The 8,512-nt window shown below is 35.6% G+C and overlaps 1 long non-coding RNA gene across 1 annotated transcript in view; it reads left to right on the forward strand.

Annotated features, from left to right (window-relative positions):
• LOC118151556 (uncharacterized) overlaps positions 1-5,139 on the forward strand; it is a 38,802-nt gene extending 33,663 nt beyond the window's left edge. Inside the window, exon 2 of the long non-coding RNA XR_004739934.3 lies at positions 218-5,139. This is a non-coding gene — a long non-coding RNA (uncharacterized LOC118151556). The remainder of the gene's footprint in view (positions 1-217) is intronic.
• The last annotated feature ends 3,373 nt before the right edge of the window (positions 5,140-8,512 follow it).

The following is an 8,512-nucleotide window of genomic DNA, read 5'->3' on the forward strand; positions in this document are numbered from 1 at the left end:
ATTGCGGAGGCAAGTCAAAGCTGCATCTCCCGTGTTCACGTTTAAAAAAAAAAAAAAACCCAAATACCTTTTATGCTTCAGCTTCAGCTGTAGTTATCATGGTCCTAATAATAGTACTTATAATCAAGCCTTTTTTTTCTTTCTCCTTAATTTTCTCTTTCCCTCAGGAAAGCACCCTCACTTCAAGTCATGTTCATTCTACAATTTCATATTTCAGATGTCATAGTTGCAGGACCAGTCATGTTGTGTGACAGACGAGAAGAGGCGGCGCCCGTCAATCAGCAGCTCCCGTGTGCTAATCCTCACCCCAGTGAGCTGATTGGGTCCTCTGGATTCTGACCACTGTGATGGTCAATCATACAGCTGCTCTATTCAGGCTCATCATCTCCCTATTCTTACAGATTATTGCATCATGGCCACCAAGACAAAAAAAAAAAAAAAAAGAGAAGGAGGATCAAAGTCATCAAAGCCATGTGTCCTGAAAGAAATACTCAATGTGACGGGAATTTTTCATCAAATTGACTTGCTGTAAAAGACTATTTCTATCAAATAGCAATCAAATGGTTATGATTATAAGTAATCAAAAGCTGGATGTTTCTGTAGTGGGGGTGGTTTCTCCTCTTGTTTCTATTCAGAATGCATACCAATCTTGCCTTTTAATTTCGAGGCCATTTCTCTAACACTTACAATTCTATTACTTATTTAAACCTCATACTCAGAAAGCAATGACTTCAGAAACAATCAGTTATTCTATTCATAGCAAGTTCATCACAATTTTTTTACTCTGATTCTGACATTGATTCAATAACTTTGTAAAAATTATTTGTCACCTGCCAATTGACTTCTATGGTAATGAGAATCATCTGGCATTTTGCTACACTTACCAAATAACAAAGAAACATAGTGAAAAATCACTTATAATTATCACTACATTTATGAAATATTTGTTAATCATTTTAATGCTTGTGACAGTGTCAGAAGTAATTATTGCAAATGTGTTGCCAAATTGATCTGGTGATAATCAATTCTTATTACATATAATGGTATGAAACAGTATTTCCTGTAAAAGAGTGGTATAACCTTTTGAAATTGGTTTCCACGAAGAATTTATTTTTCATCTCCTTATCTTGATAAAAAGATATTCCCGAGCTAAGCTAAAGTTTTGCCTAAATCTTTCTTTCTGGTGATAAACTGAAATCTTACCCTGTAATGATAATTTTTTTTTCTTAAAGACTTATTTCTTGACTCTTATCTTTTTATTAAGATATAGATGACAAAAGTTATACATATATGGTATATAACATGTTTTGATATAATATGTGCTGCTAAATAGTTAAATCAAGCTAATTTATGTCACTTCACATACTTTTGTTTTTGTAAGAACGTGTAAGATCTAATCTCTTAGTGACTTTAAAGTATACAATATACTGTTATTAAATATAGTCACCATGCTGTCTAATAGATCACTCTTCTTACCCTGTCTAACTGAAACTTTGTACCCTTTGACCAACATCTCCTCATTGCCCCAACCCCACCTTGGCTCCTGGCAACCACCCTATGCTTCTGTGCTTTTTTAGATGTATGACATCATGCAGTATTTGTCGTTCTTTGTCTTTTTTTCCACATCATATAATGTCCTGCAGGTTCATGTATGCTGTCCTAAAAATAAGATTTCTTTTTTTTTAAAGGCTGAATAGTATTTCATTGTACATATAGACCATTCATCCATTGATGAACACTTAGGTAGTTTGTATATCTTGGATATTTGAATTATGCTTCAGCCAACATGGGAGTGCAAATATATCTTCAACATACTGATTTCATTTCTTCTGAATACATATCCAAAAATGAGATCGTGGATCACATAATAGCTCTGTTTTCAAATTTTTGAAGAACCTCCCTAGTATTTTCCACAATGGCTGTACTAATTTACATTTCCACCAACAGGGTACAAGGATTCCCTTCTCTTTTATCTTCTATCTTTTTCCTAATAGTCATTCTAACAGGTGTGAAGTAATATCTCATTGTGGTTTTAATTTGCATTTCCCTGATGATTGGTGATGTTCAGCATTTTCTCATATACCTTCTGGCCATTTGTCTTCTTTTGAAAAATATCCATTGAGATCCTTTACCAGTTTTTAAATCAGGTTACTTGTTTTCTTTCTATTGAGTCATTTGAATTTCTTATGTATTTTTCATATTATCCCCTTATCAGATGTATGGTTTGCAAATGTTTTCATACATCCCATAGGTGATCCCTTAAATCAGTTTATTGTTTCCTTTGCTATGCAGAAGCTTTTTAATTTGTTGTAATCCCATTTGTCTATTTTTGCCTTTATATCCTGTGCTTTTGGGGTCACATTTAAAAAAATCTGTGCCCAGAAAAATGTCATGGAGCTATTCTCCTGTGTTTTTTCTTTTTCGGTAGTTTGACAATTTCTAGTTTGATATTTATGTCTTTCATCATTTTGAGTTAGTTTTTGTATGTATTGTGAAATATGGATGGATTTCGTTCTTCTGCATGCGGATTTCCATTATTCCCATCATTATTACTGAAGACATTGCCCTTTCCTCCATTGTGTATTCTTGGCACCTTCGCTAAGATCATTTGACTGTAAATGCATGAATTTACTTCTGGGCTCTCTATTCTGTTGCATTGGTCTATGAGTCTGTTTTTATGCCAGTACTATGTTGTTTTGATACTATTGCCTTGTAGTATGTTTTGAAATCAGGCAGTGTGTGGTCTGCAGCTTTATTCTTTCATCTGAAGACTGCTTTGGCTATTTGGGATCTTTTGTGGTTCTATATGAATTTTGTATTCCTTTTCTATTTTTGTGGAAAAATCACTAGAATTTTGATAGGAATTACATTGCGTCTGTAGATTACTTTGGATGGTACAGACATTTTTCTTTATTTTTTTAATTTTTAATTTTTGTGAGTTCATAGTAAGTGTATATATTTCGGGGGTGCACGAAATATTTTGATACAGGCATGCAATGTGTACTAATCACTCTATGGAAAACAGAATATTCACTTCCTTAAGCATCTATCCTTTGTGTTACAAACAGGTCACTTTGTAAATAACTAAATAACCTTTAGTTATTTTTAAATGTATAACAATTATTATTGACTATAGTCACCCTATTGTGCTATGAAATGCTAGGTCTTCTTAATTCTTTATAGCTAGTATTTTATACTCATTAACAATATCCACTTCCCTGCATCCACTACCCTTTCCAACCTCTGTGAACCATCCTTCTATTCTCTATCTCTGTATGTTCAATTGTTTTGATTTTTAGATCCCACAAATAATTTGTCTTCCTGTGCCTGGCAGTGCAGACATTTTAACAATATTAATTCTTCCAATCCATGGATATAGGATATCTTTCCTTTATTTGTATCTTCATCAAATATTTAATCAAGGTTTAAAGTTTTCATTATACAGCTATTTCTCCACCTTAGTTAAATTTATCTGCATTTTTGTGAAGCTATTGTAAATAGCATTTTTAAAATGTCTCTTTTGGGTAGTTCATTGGTAATACACAGAAACATTAAAATCAAATACACTATTAATTTTGTATTGTACAACTTCACTGAATTTGTTAATTAGTTCTAACCACTTTATTGGTAGAGCATTAAGGTTTTCTACATATAAAATTATATCATCTGCAAACAGAGACAACTTTACTTCTTTTCAATTTGGAGCATTTTGCTTCTTTTTCTTGCCTATTTGCTCTGGCTAGAACTTTCAGTACTTTATTAAATAGAAGTGGTAAGATTGGGCATCCCCATCTTGTTCCTTATCTTAGAGGAAAAGCTTTCAGCTTTTCACCATTGAGTATAATGTTCACTGTGGGCTTGTCATAAATGGCCTTTGTTATGCTGAGATACATTCCTTCTACAACTAATTTGCTAACAATTTTTGTGATGAAAGGATGTTGAGTTTTGTCAAATGTTTTTTCTGCGTCTATTAAGACAATTATAGGTTTTTTCTTTATTCCATCAATATGATGTAATCATACTTTTTGATTTGCATATATTAAAATATCTTTACATCCCAGAGAAAAATCCCACTTGATCATGATGTGCAATCCTTTTACGTGCTGTTGAATTCAGTTTGCTAATATTTTGTTGAGGATTTTTGCATTGATGATGCCCATCAGAAATATTGACCTGTAATTTTCTTTTCTTCCAGTATTTTTGTCTGGTTTTGATATCAGGGTAATAAAGGTCTAATATAATGAGTTTGTAAGTGTACCCTTTTTTTAAATTTTTTGGATGAGTTTTAGAAGGATCGATGTTACTTCTTTAACTGTTTGCTGGAATTCACCAGTGAAGCCATGGATTCTGGGGCTTTTCTTTTTGGGAGGTTTTTGATCACTTAATTCCTTTACTCATCATTGGTCTGTTAATATTTTCTTTTTCTTCATGATTCAGTCTTGGTAGCCTGTGTTTCTAGAAATTTATGCATTTCTTTTAAATTATCCAATTTACAGGCATATAGTTATTCATAGTTGATTATAGCCTCTTATGCTCTTTTATATTTATGTGGAATCCGTTGAATTGTCTTCTTTAATTTTTTATCTTATTTCTTTGAATCTTCTCTCTTGTTTCTTAGTTTAGCTAAAGTCTGCTAATTTTGTTCATATTTTAAGAAAACACACTCAGTTTTATTTATCTATTATTTTTCTAGTCACCATTTAATTTATTTCTGTGCTCTGATATTTATTATTATGTTTTCTTTCCTGTGAATTTGGGCTTGGTTGTTTTTTTTTTTTTCTGGTTCCTTAAGGTGTAAAGGTAGGTTGTTTATTTAAGATCTTTTTACTCTTTTAATATGGTCATTTATTGCTGTAGATTTCCTTCTTAGATCTGCTTCGCTGCACCCCTTGAGTTTTGATATGCTGTGTTTCCATTTTCATTTGTCTCAAAAAATTTTTTGTTTCCTTTTTGGTTTTATTTTTTAATCCACTGGATATTAAAGGCTATGTAATTTAATTTTCGCAAAGGTAATATTCAAACACAAGGCAAAATTTTATTATCCAATTTCTCAATGATACATTTCATCATAATTGCAATTTCTGATGAGAAAACTTGGAAAATAACTTTCTGTAAAGAATAATTAAAGAAAATGAATATTAATTAAGATTGTGATTTATTCATAGTCAGTTTGCTTTGTCTTCCCTTTATGTCTCTTTCTTTAGGAAGCTGTGCTTCATGTTGCAAAGGAGCTTGTAAATTATGGAATTTATAGAACATACAGAATCTACAAATAAAATGGTTTGTTGTTTGTTTTGGTTTTACAGATTTACAATAAATAGCACTCTCTTAAGTTTATGTTACTTGAGGGAATGCCACATAATTCTAGCTATGTACTTCTTAGGAATGGGAAAAAATACTGATGTATGCTTGGTCACAGTCTTTATGGTGACTGTCCTATGCCTTCATAGAAAAGGGCACATCAGATCTCTCCTAAGGATAAGGTTTGAAAGTTAACAAGATGGCACAATCAAAAGGGCTTTGGACCCTTGCAGGTGTCTACATAATACACTGAGATAACATATAAATATGTGACGAGGTAGATGTGGTTTCTAAAGTTTACATTTTCATACAGGCTTAACCACCCTAGATGTTTCTTGAAATTGACTAAATTCACATTTGAATCTGGAAGCCTCTGTTTCCGTGTTTTTCTCACAACATGATAACTCTGCTGTGGCATGTTGTGTTTATTTTATGACATCATTTTCTATGCCTACACATGTAGGAAAATATTTCCTCATTTTCCATAAAATGGGCAGGGAGACTGAGTCCTGATCAACAGGATGTGAGCAGAAGTGATGTTCACCATGTTTTTTGCCAGAGGCCATGAGACCATGAATGTCACCTTTTTTTTTTTTTTTTTTTTTTGAGATGGAGTTTCACTCTTGTTGCCCAGGCTGGAGTGCAATGGCGCAATCTTGGCTCACGGCAACCTCTGCCTCCCAGGTTCAAGTGATTCTTCTGCCTCAGCCTCCCAAGTAGCTGGGATTACAGGTGCCCACCACCATGCCCAGGTAATTTTTGTATTTTTAGTAGAGATGGGGTTTCGCCATGTTCGCCAGGTCTCAAACTCCTGACCTCAGGTGATCTTCCCGTCTCGGCCTCCAAAAGTGCTGGGATTATAGGCGTGAGGACCGCACCCAGCCAGAATGCCACCTTTAAAGAAGGCAAAACAATAAGGTGAAAACAATCTGGATCCCCACGTCAACACAGGATAAAAAGTGTCTGTGGAGTCACCTAGCCTACATCAAAAAGTTTGTAAGTGAGAAATAGATGTTGCTATGAAAATCATTGGGATTTCAAGTTTTTTTTTTTTTGAGACAAGTTTTACTCTTGTCACCAAAGCTAGAGTGCAATGGTACAGTCTTGGCTCATTGCAACCTCCAACTCCCTGGTTCAAGTGATTCTCTGGCCTCAGCCTCCAGAATAGTTGGAATTAAAGGCGCCTGCAACCACACCCAGCTAATTTTTGTTTTTTTTAGTAGAGATGGGGTTTCACCATATTGGCCAGGCTGGTCTGGAATTCCTGACCTCAGGTGATCCACCCATCCCAGCCTCCCAAAGTACTGGATTATAGGCATGAGTCACTGCACCTGGCCAGGATTTCAAGATTTATTTATTACCACAGCATAGCTTATCCTATCCTGACTAACATAATTGCTTTCTGTTTTCTACTTTCTTATCCAGAAACTCATGTTTTTATTGATAAAGCTTAATGGTTCACTTCTTCTGAGAGATATTTGCATTTCCCTAAGGTATTCATGAGGGGCAAAATACCATCAAACCCTAAAAGAAATGGATCTCTGATACAGAAACAAAATTGAATACTGTAATAAAGAGCAAGGGAAACTTATGTATAGAAAGATACTTTCTGAGAGCCTCTCTAGCTATATCATTTAGTAGTATTTAGGCTGTGCTTTTAAAAGTCATATTTGTTCTCCATGTTTCTATTGTTGCTTTCTCTTAGTAAAATGCTATTTTAGCAGGGAACAATCGAAGGAGAAAGAAAACCTTTTTTGTCTGAATATTTTTGACAGTCGAAATTCTATCAAATGAAAGAATTATAAAGTGATTTATTCTAACAGTCACGTGCACCAAATAACTTAGCTTCTTAAAATAGTTCACATCCAAATTACTTAGATAATGGGCATTGTAAGTTTGGCACTATGCTAAGAATCCTTTTGTACTTCTCTGTGTGACACGAGTTCTTACAAACAAAATTTCTCACATCAAGTCACAGTCTTTTGAGTTGCATTCTCCAAAACTCCATCTATTTCAACTGCACCCACAAATTTCCAAGTCTGTTTGTTTTGCTGTTAGAGACTATAAGTGGCATTGACTTCCAAGTGTGACATTTTAGGAAGAGCACATGTTTTGACGAGACATCCTTTCAAAGCTGAAGGCCGTCATAACCTTCCCCACCGCCAACCCACACAGCCTCTTTCTCCTAGCCCTCACCTCAGATACCGAACCCCAAAAAGCCTTATCCGAACTCCTCCCCAAAGTCCATCCTCAGGTCTGGGACACTAACAACCCGTCTGTAGCTACCCACAGACTGGAAAGGCGTCATTCAACCCTGGCATTGGCGAGGAGGCCAGTGATGGCCATGGCCACTGGTCCTATGCCGGAACTGGAGGAGCCGGTCCTGTAGCCAGCCTCAATCCCCAGGCAACAGACCCAATCCCACTAGTGCCAGCCGGAGTTCAGCAGGACAGTTCAGTATTGTCTTAGCAAACAGCTATGGTGCAGGAGGTATAGCTCCAGTTGCTCCTTGGCCTGTCTCCAGTCCCTCCAAGACATGTGTGGCCCTGGCATGCTTTTTAAATTAAATCTTGATTTAAATACCATTTCTGACGTTTACTAGCCATATAAGTTTCATGAAGTTGATCTAAAGAGTTCCAATGTCCTCCTATAATAAAATAAGAAAAAAATTATAGACCAATTCCCATAAGGACTGATAGGTTTATTTATAGATACTACTTGTAAAGGCACAAGCAGAATGCCTGGTATGCAATAGGAATTCAACATACGAGAATCCACTTGAGAATTATTTTATATTGATGTACAAATAATGTGTAAAAAATGCATGGATTTTAAGATTTTGGATATTCTTTCCATCCATGAAAACACCACCAAAAACAAGATGTAGAACATTTCCATCACTCCAGGAAGTTCCTTCAAACTCCTTTCCAGTCCATTTTACCATCCCCCTTCCCCTACCCCACCTTTCCATCACTTAGGCAAACCTTTAAAATTTAGGTTATTGGCTGGGCGCGGTGGCTCAAGCCTGTAATCCCAGCACTTTGGGAGGCCGAGGCGGGTGGATCACGAGGTCAAGAGATCCAGACCATCCTGGTTAACATGGTGAAACCCCGTCTCTACTAAAAATACAAAAAATTAGCTGGGCATGGTGGCGCATGCCTGTAATCCCAGCTACTCAGGAGGCTGAGGCAGGAGAATTGCCTGAACCCAG

Source organism: Callithrix jacchus, chromosome 2 (genome assembly GCF_049354715.1).
Source record: "Callithrix jacchus isolate 240 chromosome 2, calJac240_pri, whole genome shotgun sequence".
Lineage (NCBI taxonomy): Eukaryota > Metazoa > Chordata > Mammalia > Primates > Cebidae > Callithrix > Callithrix jacchus.